Source organism: Mus caroli, unplaced genomic scaffold, assembly GCF_978045245.1.
Source record: "Mus caroli unplaced genomic scaffold, Mus_caroli_1 scaffold_6, whole genome shotgun sequence".
Classification (NCBI taxonomy): domain Eukaryota; kingdom Metazoa; phylum Chordata; class Mammalia; order Rodentia; family Muridae; genus Mus; species Mus caroli.
The window spans coordinates 129,766,206-129,778,716 of record NW_028227261.1 but is presented as its reverse complement, the minus strand read 5'-3'; the positions used below and the strand labels follow the sequence as shown (position 1 = coordinate 129,778,716).

At 38.7% G+C, this 12,511-nt stretch overlaps 1 protein-coding gene across 4 annotated transcripts in view; it reads right to left on the bottom strand.

The window, feature by feature from the left end:
• Positions 1 to 12,511, bottom strand: part of Klhl32 (kelch like family member 32) — a 235,073-nt gene that overhangs the window by 203,112 nt on the left and 19,450 nt on the right. Inside the window, exon 1 of one of the 4 annotated variants that reach the window (XM_085839452.1) lies at positions 10,246 to 10,307. The exons of the other annotated variants lie outside the window; for them this stretch is intronic. The gene's annotated coding sequence lies outside the window, so the exon portion shown is untranslated. Of the gene's footprint in view, positions 1 to 10,245; positions 10,308 to 12,511 lie in introns of those variants that run through there. 4 annotated transcript variants of the gene reach the window in all.

Genomic DNA, 12,511 nt, shown 5'->3' with positions numbered 1-12,511 from the left:
GCTGCTTACAGGAAACCCATCTCAGAGAAAAAGACAGACACTACCTCAGAATGAAAGGATGGAAAACAATTTTCCAAGCAAATGGTCTGAAGAAACAAGCTGGAGTAGCCATTCTAATATCGAATAAAATCGATTTCCAACCCAAAGTTATCAAAAAAGACAAGGAGGGACACATCATACTCATCAAAGATAAAATCTTCTAAGAGGAACTCTCAATTATGAATATCTATGCTCTAAATGCAAGGGCAGCCACACGCATTAAAGAAACTTTAGTAAAGCTCAAAGCACACATTGCACCTCACACAATAATAGAGGGAAACTTCAACACACCACTTTCATCAATGGACAGATCGTGGAAACAGAAACTAAACAGAGACACAGTGAAACTAACAGAATTTATGAAACAAATGTATTTAACAGATATCCACAGAACATTTTATCCTAAAACAAAAGGATATACCTTCTTCTCACCACCTCATGATACCTTCTCCAAAATTGAACATATAATTGGTCACAAAACAGGCCTCAACAGATACAAAAATATTGAAATTGTCCCATGCATCCTATCAGATCAACATGAACTAAGGCTGATCTTCAATAACAACATAAATAATAGAAAGCCAACATTCACGTGGAAACTGAACAACACTCTTCTCAATGATACCTTGGTCAAGGAAGGAATAAAGAAAGAAATTAAAGACTTTTTAGAGTTTAATGAAAATGAACGCAAAACATACCCAAACTTGTGGCACATAATCAAAGCCTTTCTAAGAGGAAAACTCAGCTCTGAGTGCATCCAAAAAGAAACTTGAGAGAGAACACTCTAGCAGCTTGACAACACATCTAAAAGCTCTAGAACAAAAGGAAGCAAATTCAGCCAAGAGGAGTAGACAGCAGGAAATAATCAAACTCAGGGGCGAAATCAACCAAGTGGAAACAAGAACTATTCAAAGAATCAACCAAAGGAGGAGCTGGTTCTTTGAGAAAATCGACAAGATAGTTAAACCCTTAGCCAGACTCACTAGAGGGCACAGGGACTGCATCCTAATTAACAAAATCAGAAATGAAAAGGGAGACATAACAACAGATCCTGAAGAAATCCAAAATACCATCAGATCCTACAAAAGGCTATACTCAACAAAACTGGAAAACTTGGATGAAATGGACAAATTTCTAGACAGATACCGGGTAACAAAGTTAAATCAGGATGAGGTTAATGATCTAAACAGTCCCATATCCCCTAAAGAAATAGAAGTAGTCATTAATAGTCTCCCAACCAAAAAAAGCCCAGGACCAGATGGGTTTAGTGCAGAGTTCTATCAGACCTTCAAAGAAGATCTAATTCCAGTTCTTCACAAACTATTCCACAAAATAGAAGCAGAATGTACTCTACCCAATTCATTCTATGAAGCCACAATTACTCTGACACCCAAACCACAGAAAGATCCAACAAAGATAGAGAACTTCAGACCAATTTCCCTTATGAATATCGATGCAAAAATACTCAATAAAATTCTCTATAAACGAATCCAAGAACACCTCAAAACAATCAACTATCCTGACAAAGTAGGTTTCATTCCAGGGATGCAGGAATGGTTTAATATATGGAAATCCATCAACATAATCCACTATATAAACAAAATCAAAGACAAAAACCACACGATCATCTCCTTAGATGCTGAGAAAGCATTTGACAAAATCCAATACCCATTCATGATAAAAGTCTTGTAAAGATCAGGAATTCAGGCCCATACCTAAACATGATAACAGTAATCTACAGTAAACCAGTAGCCAACATCAAAGTAAATGGTGAGAAGCTGGAAGCAATCCCACTAAAATCAGGGACTAGACAAGGCTGCCCAATTTCTCCCTACCTATTCAACATAGTATTTGAAGTCCTAGCCAGAACCATTTGACAACAAAAGGAGATCAAGGGGATACAAATTGGAAAGGAAGAGATCAAAATATCACTTTTTGCAGATGATATGATAATATATAAAAGTGACCCTAAAAATTCAGAGTATTCCTAAACCTGATAAACACTTTCAGTGAAGTAGCTGTATATAAAATTAACTCAAACAAGTCAATGGCCTTTCTGTACACAAAGGATAAACAGGCTGAGAAAGAAATTAGGGAAGAACACCCTTCACAATAGTCATAAATAATATAAAATACCTTGGCGTGACTATAACCAAGGAAGTGAAAGATCTGTATGATAAGAACTTACAGTCTCTGAAGAAAGAAATTAAAGAAGATCTCAGAAGATGGAAAGATCTACCATGCTCATGCTCATGGATCAATATAGTAAAAATTGCTATTTTGCCTAAAGCAATCTACAGATCCAATGCAATCCCCATCAAAACTCCAACTCAATTCTTCAACGAATCAGAAAGGGCAGTGTGCAAATTCATCTGGAATAACAAAAAACCTAGGATAGCAAAAACTATTCTCAAGGATAAAAGAACCTCTGGTGGAATCACCATGCCTGGCCTAAAGCTGTACTATAGAGCAACTGTGATAAAAACTGCATGGTACTGGTATAGTGACAGACAAGTAGACCAATGGAATAGAATTGAAGGCCCAGAAATGAACCCACACACCTATGGTCACTTGATCTTTGACAAGGGAGCTAAAACCATCCAGTGGAAAAAAGACAGCATTTTCAACAAATGGTGCTGGCACAACTGGCGTTTATTATGTAGAAGAATGCAAATTGATCCATTCCTTTCTCCTTGTACTAAGGTCAAATCTAAGTGGATCAAGGAACTCCACATAAAACCAGAGACACTGAAACTTATAGAGGAAAAAGTAGGGAAAAGCCTTGAAAATATGGGCACAGTGGGAAAATTCCTGAATAGAACAGCAATGGCTTGTGCTGTAAGATCAAGAATTGACAAATGGGACCTCATGAAACTGCAAAGGTTCTGTAAGGCAAAAGACACTGTCAATAAGACAAAAAGGCCACCAACAGATTGGGAAAGGATCTTTACTTATCCTAAATCAGATAGAGGACTAATATCCAATATATATAAAGAACTCAAGAAGGTGGACTCCAGAAAATCAAATGACCACATTAAAAAATGGGGCTCAGAGCTAAACAAAGAATTCTCACCTGAGTAATACCAAATGGCTGAGAAAAACCTGAATAAAATGTTCAGCATCCTTAATCATTAAGGAAATGCAAAACTAAACAACCCTGAGATTCCACCTCACACCAGTCAGAATGACTAAGGTCAAAAATTTAGGTGACAGCAGATGCTGGCGAGGATATGGAGAAAAAGGAACACTCTTCCATTGTTGGTGGGATTGCAAGCTTGTACAACCACTCTGGAAATCAGTCTGGCGGCTCCTCAGAAAATTGGACGTAGTACTACCAGAGGATCCTCAATACCTCTCCTGGGCATATATCCAGAAGATGTTCCAACTGGTAAGAAGGACACATGCTCCACTATGTTCATAGCAGCCTTATTTATAGTAGCCAGAAGCTGGAAAGAACCCAGATGTCCCTCCACAGAGGAATGGATACAGAAAATGTGGTAAACTTACACAATGGAATACTACTCTTCTATTAAAAAGAATGAATTTGTGAAATTCCTAGACAAATGGATGGACCTGGAGGGCTTCATCCTGAGTGAGGTTACCCAATCACAAAAGAACTCCCATGATATGTACTCACTGATAAGTGGATATTAGCCCAGAAACTTAGAATACCCAAGATGCAAGATATAATTTGCAAAACACATGAAACTCAAGAAGAATGAAGACCAACATGTGGACACTTTTCCCCTTCTTAGAATTGGGAACAAAACACCCATGGAAGGACTTACAGAGACAAAGTTTACAGATGAGATGAAAGGATGGACCATCTAGAGACTACCATACCCAGGGATCCATCCCATAATCAGCCTCCAAATGCTGACACCATTGCATATAGTAGCAAAATTTTGCTGAAAGGACCTTGATATAGCTGTGTCTTGTGAGGGTATGCCGGGGCCTAGCAAACACATAAGTGGATGCTCAAAGTCAGCTATTGGATGGATCAAAGGGCCCCCAATGGAGGAGGTAGAGAAAGTACCCAAGGAGCTAATGGGGTCTGCAACCCTATAGGCGGAACAACAATATGAACTAACCAGTACCACCCCCCCCAGTCCCCCACCCCTGCCCAGAGCTCGTGTCTCTAGCTGCATATATATCAGAAGATGGCCTAATTGGCCATCATTAGAAAGAGAGGCCCATTGGTCTTGAAAACTTTATATGCCTCAGTACAGGGGAATGCCAGGGCCAAGAAGTGGGAGTGGGTGGGTAGGGGAGTTGGGGGAAGGATATGGGGGACTTTTGGGATAGCATTGGAAATGTAAATTAAGAAAATACCTAATTTAAAAAAGAATGAAAGAAAGAAAGAAAGAAAACAGGATGGAGCCGATACAGCGGTGCATCTAAGTCCAGTGAATAGGGCTGGGGGGTGTGCAAACGTCTAATGGATTCATACGTTACAGTTTGTATTCCATCATAGAAAAATCTATAGACTCAGTACAAAGAAATCTAAAGCATATAATCGGTACCATAAGCATGTTACTGGGAACAACAATGTAAATATCCAAAGAAGCAGGAGCCAGAACCAAGCGTACCTATTTCTTACACATTTTAGTTTTGTGCATAAAGAGAATTATCTGCCTCTTGAAATCATATGAACATAATTATGTCAAAAATAAAACTCAGGTTATGTGCTAACAGTTCTCAAACTCTACTGAATTATAATTCATTCAATTCACAAGATACAAAACTAAATGCGATAATCCAAAGAACACAATGTTTCTGGAACAAATATTAAATATTATCTTGATGATAATGAGATTACAGCAATGATCATGAACCAGAAGTTATCATTCCCTTTTGGGAATGAGAGAGGCCCACACTTTAAATTAACCTATGTTTGCTTCCTATTCCTGTCTTGCATGGCTAGATAATAAGCACAAGGATTAAGGTCTGGGAAGGCAATAGTGGAGAACTCAGTCTTAGTATCCCCATACTTCTTTGGCGCCTACTCAAGGAGAGCTAGGACTTGCCACAAAAACAACATAACAAGCTTTCTTCCTGCCACTGTTCCAGATGATGCTGAATAGTTTCTGACACTAGTGACATCTTAGCCCAAGTTCTTGTGAATGAAGTCAATGGTGATGTGTCAGGCAGACCCATGCTCTTTCCTCTGCCTTAACCCAATCTGACCTCCCTATTTTCTTCAAGCTTCTGAAGTCTCCTGTATATATAAGCAGAGCCTGTCTACGTCTGACTCTGTCCCTTTTTCTATTATTAATTAAAGTTATAAAATGCATTTTTTATAAAATGCATTTTTTATAAAATGCATTTTAAATTGAATTAGAAATTTTATTTTGTGATTATAATGGGTCACAGAAATTTTTTTACTTTAAAAATTTATTGAAAATAATTATTCTCAGACAATATATTTGGATCACAATTTCCCCTCCCCCAACACCTCCTAGATCCTCCTCACACACCTAACTCCATGCCTCCTTTTTCTCTTTAGAAAACAAAACGACAAACCAGAGTAAAAATAAATAAACCCACAAAATTGGAAAGCAAAATACAAGCAAAAGTCCAATAAGATTATTTTTAAAAAGCACAAACAAAGGAATATGGGACAAAAAAAATCTACAAAGTACCACTGAGCTCACTGTTGTTGGCCATCTGCTGCTGGGCACGGGGCCTATCCTTAAGTGTGGTTTAAAAACCCAGTGAAGCTCCATTGGAGAAGACCATTGAACATGTGAATATCACTAGGAGATAGCGTCCTGATTAGGGATGCTATCTTTATCAGCTTTTTCAGTCACTATAACATATTGCATTGCTTATCACTTTCTCTGATTGACGATTCAGGACTGATCTTAGCTGTCACCTGCTTGAGACAGCCTAAGGAAGCACAGGGCTGGAAGCCAGAGTCCTCTAGGCTTATATAGTTTTCAGCTTGGGTGGTAAACTGGACTACTTTATATCCTAGTCTATCTGACAAGGGTTATGAAATCCATGTAAAAATATTTTAGTCATAACATTGTACTCCTAAAACGGTGACTAGGGAGTGACCTACCGAGAAGTCTAGATTCAGAGACCAAGCCTTTATTTAGGAATTTGACTAAGATACTGTCATACTCAATTGCTTATTAGTACCTTTTTCATGGCTTCCAAAAAGAACCAGAGAAAAGCAATGTCAGGACTAGTGGACTCATTCTGACTCACAGTTCAGGAGTACAGTCCTTCATTGCAGGACACTGGAGGGAGTAAGAGCTTCAGACAGTTGGTCACACTGTGTCCACAGTCAAGAAACAGAGAGAGCTGAATGCTGGATCTAGGCTTGTTTCCTAAGTGCTGGATCACAGGCTATGGGATGGTGCTTACCCAGTTCATGCGGCACTTCCTACCTTAATTAACTCAACCTACAAAGTCCCTCACAGATATCTGGTTTGTCTCCAAAGCAAGAATAGATCCTGTGAAACAGATGGTTAATATCAATCACCCATTACAGTTGAGTGTGACTGCTTTCACATTGCAGAGCTGAACAGTGGTTGGAGACCATCTGGCCCAACCACTATTTGATACTAAAGATACTATTTGATCCTTTATTGCAAAAGTTGCAAAACCTTGATCTAAGCCACACAGAAAATCTTCCTGCTTTTCCTGATCTAATTGTCCATCTTGGGGTGTTGCTAACAATAATGGTTGGTGGAGATTAACCTATCTAATCACTAATGTTGGCATACACCTCATGTCATAAGCAGGCTAATTCTACCAGGCAAAAATACTTGCTTTCCTGTAAAAGATAGGACTTGGCTGCATACCTGCATACCAAATTGCTGTAAGTAGCCATGCGCCAACCACACATTCATTCATTCATGTCCACACTAACTCATTCACTCCTTCAGCACTTAAATGATACTACATGCCATGAATGCATATCATGGAGTAAGATTTAAAATTTTCTGTAAAGGAAGTGTCTGGCTTTTTATTTTATTAACATGACAACTGATAAAAGGTGTCATTTAAACTATAATTTTCCTTTTAATAAAAAAGATGTAAGGCAGAAGAAAGGACGTGGGCATGAGGTTGAATTCCTTTAGCTGGGTTGAGCTACACGTTAAATGACATTGTAACTACATTTCCAGGGCACTGCTCCATGCCGCTTAGTCTCCTGCAAGAATGAGGTTGGTTCCTAGAAGGCTTACCAAGAGATGCACTGTGCATAAATGAGTTTTACCACAAATGCAGGAATTCCATACACCATTCGATGCACGTTCTCTCTCAGAGAAAAGGTACCCTCAAGCCTTTATAAAATATGTATATAAGTTTAATAACCTCAGAAAGCTAAACACAGAAACTCTGCTTCATTTTTACTTTAAAAGTAACACCATTTTACTTAAGGGCCAGGCCTTGAAACCTAGAGCCCCTGACCCAAGAATAGCAGGACAGAAAATTTAGAGAGGGGGGGGCCCTGAAGATTCAGGGCCTCTGGGGAATCTTTCCTGTATCACGAAGGCATGTGTAGCAGGTGTTGTTATTTTCTTTTTCTTTTTTTCTAGTATAAACTTCAATTTCAAAAAAAAAAAAAAACGAACAAAATCCAAAAATAAACCCCTAAATTCCTGATTTTGACAAAAATATCTCAGTACCAAGACTGTTTTTCTTTTTAAAATAAGTAAATGGCAACATGAAATATTTTGAATGTAAAGTGTACTTGAAATGTTAAAATAAAAATTTTAGTTACCAAAAGGAATTCATTTCAAGAACAAATTTTAAAGTCAATATATTGAATTCTGAAAATCAACAACAAACCGTTTGTGGTGGTTTGTATGAGAGTGATCACATACTATGTTCATGTATTTTAATGCTTGGTACCTAGTTAGTAGAGCTGTTTAAGATGGATTAGGAGGTGTGGCCTTATTGAGGGAGGTGCATCACTGGGAGCAGGCTTTAGTTCCAAAACCCCACATCAGGCTCAGTCTTTTTGTCTCTGGCCCTACCCCACCCTGCTTCCTGCTTGTAGATTAGATGTGAGCTCTCAGCTACTGCCTGCTTAGAGCCATATTAATGGACTACACTCTGAAACGGTAAGCAAGCTCCAGTGAAATGTTTTCTAAATTGACTTAGTATCTCTTCACCACAATAGAAAGTAACTGAAATACTAGTTGCACACTGAATTTCTATTCCTCCATTCTTTGAGAAATATTCAAACTTAGGGGGAAATAAAAATTGTAAAAATTACACTTTCTGAATCAAAATAGCAACTGCACTAGGATTCTTTTCTTTTTCCTTTTTTCTTTTCCTATATCCAGGATTGAGCCCAGGCTCTCAAGGGAACTCGCCAGGTACTCACTCTGTAACTAAAACTATTCCCAGTCCTGTTCTGACTTTTTATTTGGGGGCATGAGTTATCCAGTCTGGCTTTGAAGCTGAGCATCTTCCTGCTTCAGAAGCTTCAATTACAATGCAAAAATCATTAGTCTCGGGAGAAGGCTCTGAAGATAGCATCTCATGAAAGTAAGTAAAAGATGCCATTAACAAATCCTATAACTCCACTATGATGATTCATTCAGTCAAGTAGAAAACTATTTTTAAAAGAAAAGTAAAATTACCAAATAGTAATTCAGTCAACAATATAAATGGAGCCAACGACCCTGGGTCCGAGTGAACCAGGAAGAACAGGGATAGAGGGCTATAAAGGATACTGGAGAGAATGAGAGGAAACTAATTACCTAGAGTGATGGAGACAGGACTCTTGGTGATGTGAACTACAAGGGCTTTTAGGAATATTCATCTATTTGAAAATATCTACCAACTAATGTGCATAACTCCACCAAGGACATGCATACAGTTTAAAACAGCAGAGATTGTCTACATTCTCATAGCTTACACCCTCTGAGGATAAAACAGCACAGAGACAGATGGTAAAATAGTGGATAGCAGTGGATGCTTGCAAAGAGCCAAAAAAGGCATAATGAGATACAGCAACTCAATGGATACTCAGTATTAGTAGTCAGGGAGGGCACTGAAGTAATAAAGCTTGAAAATATCAATTATGCAAATATCAAACTACTAAATATTCCCAAGTTAGAGACAAGAAAGTTTTCCAAACGATGTCTCTTGAGTTGAGAAATGTTTTCAATTGCATGGCTTTTTTACATGAGCTAGAAGGGGAGGAGTAAGGGAGTGGTGTCTGTTTTTATGATCAGTCAATAGGCTAGGGTGAGCTTGACAGATGGGATGATGATCGCAGAGGAGTGTGCAGGCATCTGGGGATAAAGGCCTGTCATCCCCATGTTTAATATTTTACAAAGAAGTAGCATTTTCCCCTCATCATTCTAAATTTTCCTGGTGAACAAGTCTATAGCCAAAATATTTTTATACTTTGTTATAGTCTGTGCATAAGACTGCTGAATACTGTTAGTAAAAACAAATTCATCATGTTTTTGCAGGAAGGAACCCACTCAAAGAATGTCTGTGTAACTATAGCTATGGGACAGGAAGGCAGAATGGCCCATATAAGCAAACGACTACACCACAAAAAAACCTCCCACGTGCTTTAGGAATTCCCTGATGTTGTGCCTGACTTTGTTTCTGTTTTTGTTGCCATTGTTGTTTTAAGATATAGCTTTATCAATGCTGTACAAGGAGGTAAACTTTTGCTCTGACCCTGGCCCACTGGGTGAAAACTACATCCATAGCCTTTATTCTCTCCATAGGTCTGTGCTGTCTGGAAGGGCCTACACCGTAAACTTTACAGACATGTCCCAACCCTAGAATCTGATAGGATTTCTGCCGAAACCTTGAGTTTAATGGCTTCCCAGATCTCTGGAGTTGTATATCATATACCATCATGGTGCTCAATAAAGCATTAGAACTAACTCGGCTTTGCATGGTCTACAGTGAGCATGACTGACTAGAAGCCAGGTGCTGGCATGGAGCAGAAATATTAAAAAAAATAAAAGTAAAGTCGTAGAAGCCACATCGAATCTCCCAAGGAACTGTTTCCCAGGTTAAAATAAAAATATGTTGAGTAGTTCATGATAAGACCCTTACCTACAACTTTAGTCTGGAGATGTTGGAACTATTTAAGTGGGCAGAAGCCAGACCCTTTTAACCATCTACAGTGAAAGGTGATGTTACATTATTGACACATCTGCAGAATTTAGGAGGAAGAACAATTATTTTTCCAATAAAGAACTAGGAACAGCATACCATGACAGGAACTGCCCACAACAGGTTGGGATGGAGACATCTCAGAAGCCAGAGGCAGCTCAGTAGTCCTTGGGCCTTGGGCAGCACTTTGCAAAAAAAAAAAAAAAAAAAAAACCAGTTGTTCCCATTTTTCCTGTATAGATTTCATTTGTTCATGACTGCTTTTCAGTTGGTCTTGGTGTGCATAATTATTCTATTATATCTGACTTTCATATTTCTTTCTTTCTATACTTGTGAATTCTGTAAAACTATATGATCCTTGATTCTTAAACAATTAAAAATGGAGGCATAGGAGCACAGCACAGTGCTAATGGCCCAGGGACATGCTGTGCTCTCTAATCTTGGAAACAATGTAATAACTGCACAATGATAGTTTCTGGTTTTGGATTAATCTTTGACTTGCAAAGAAAGTTTGAAAAAATTAAGAAAATGAGGCAGAGCCAATATTGGGGCCCCAAGAAAGTTAAAAGCTATTGAGGCTATGAAATGAGTTTTGTACAACATTTGAGAGTGGTCCCTGGATTCATTTGGAAATGTATGGATAAGAAAATATAAAATACATAGAATTATATACTAGTAAAATTAAGTTAAATCACTGGGACTCTCAGGAAAGTCATTGTGTGCAATGTGCAGAAACAGAAAGCTAGCAGAACTGCTGAGTTAAGGGTTAACTTCACTCTTTCTGGCCACTGCCTGACAGCTTTGCCCATATCATTTATCATTAGAGCATCACAGGAAAATGCATGTTGCTGACCTCAGAGCTCTGAGCTCTTAAGTATAAGTCAAAAGTTAAAGTTTAAATAATGATAAATTTGTAATTATTATTATTTTGGCCACAGGCCTGGGAATAGAGGAAGCTTGAACAATTGTAATTCTTAATTCTTTGTGAGATGTCGTCATTCTTTTGAATTTGATTTGGCAATGATTATATGGCTTTTTGTTCTACCTGTTTTTGGAGTAACAATAAAAGACTGGGACAAGTTAAAGATGAGAGTGTGGAGTGAGGAGTGTAGTGTGTGAGGTGTGTGTGTGTGTGTGTGTGTGTGTGTGTGTGTGTGGTGTGTGTGTGTGGTGTGTGTGTGGTGTGTGTGTGGTGTGTGTGTGGTGTGTGTGTGGTGTGGGGGGGGGAAGGGGAATGAACACACAGAGGTGTGTAGGACTGTGGGAGTTTGAGAAAAGAAAGGCTCACAGGAGAAAAGGAGAGGGAGAGAGAGCAGAGTGCATGCAGTCTTAAACAGAGAGAGAGAGAAAGAGAAAGAGAAAGAGAAAGAGAAAGAGAAAGAGAAAGAGAAAGAGAAAGAGAAAGAGAAAGAGAAAGAGAAAGAGAAAGAGAAAGAGAAAGAGAAAGAGAAAGAAGACAGAGACAGAAAGAGACAGATAGAGAAGGAGCATCCTCAAGCCTTGAAAGAGTTGCCTGTCAGCTTGTACCTGAAAAGGTTGTCTGTGTGTATTTATTCTGTGCCTTCCAGATATCCCTGCTTCCAGTTGAGAACCCAGATCCTATGTCAAGGCTGGACCCTAGCAATGAAGAAAAGTCCCGTTGGGCCATTAAGGGATTTCCTTTCTGACAGAACTGACTCCTCTGATAAAGACTAGGGCCAGAACACTAAGCTAAAGAAGACAGAATTGTAGTATCTTCCCATGTACATTAAGGTGTATTATGGATCCTGTCATCTGGCACGTTTGGAAAGCACTAGAAAACCAAGGACACATCTTATCTTCTAATATAATCCTTAAAGCTGTCAGCCATAAAACTTCTGCAAATCACGTAGCCTTTATGGGCCAACCTTACTTACTCCTTAAGAATAAAACAACACTTTCCAAATTCTTCTATTGAAGTAACTGAAACAGTACATTCGCAGGCACATTCTAAAGCACAAGGGGCAGTACAAGTACAGATCATCATCACCCAGGCTAGTTCTGTGCTGAATAGAGGCACAGAGTACCACCAATCAGGGCATTTCTTAACTCAAGAATGCTAACAAAAATAACTTCTTCCAACTGGCATTCTTGAAGATCTTATGACATGAGTCTATTTGTAAAGAAGTTTAAAGGTGCTTAATCTCTAAGACGTTCGCCACCCCCAAGTAGTGTTGTTTGGTCCCAATTACATAAATAAGAGCAAAATCACCTCCTGATGGCAGATGCTAGTTCAGAAAATGTCGTTCAGTCTGATCTGGAATGCATGCTTGCTTCCCAGGTAACATGTTCAATTATTCAAGGGTTGGTTAGTATAGCGGCTGTCGGCATGATCAGTAATCACTGT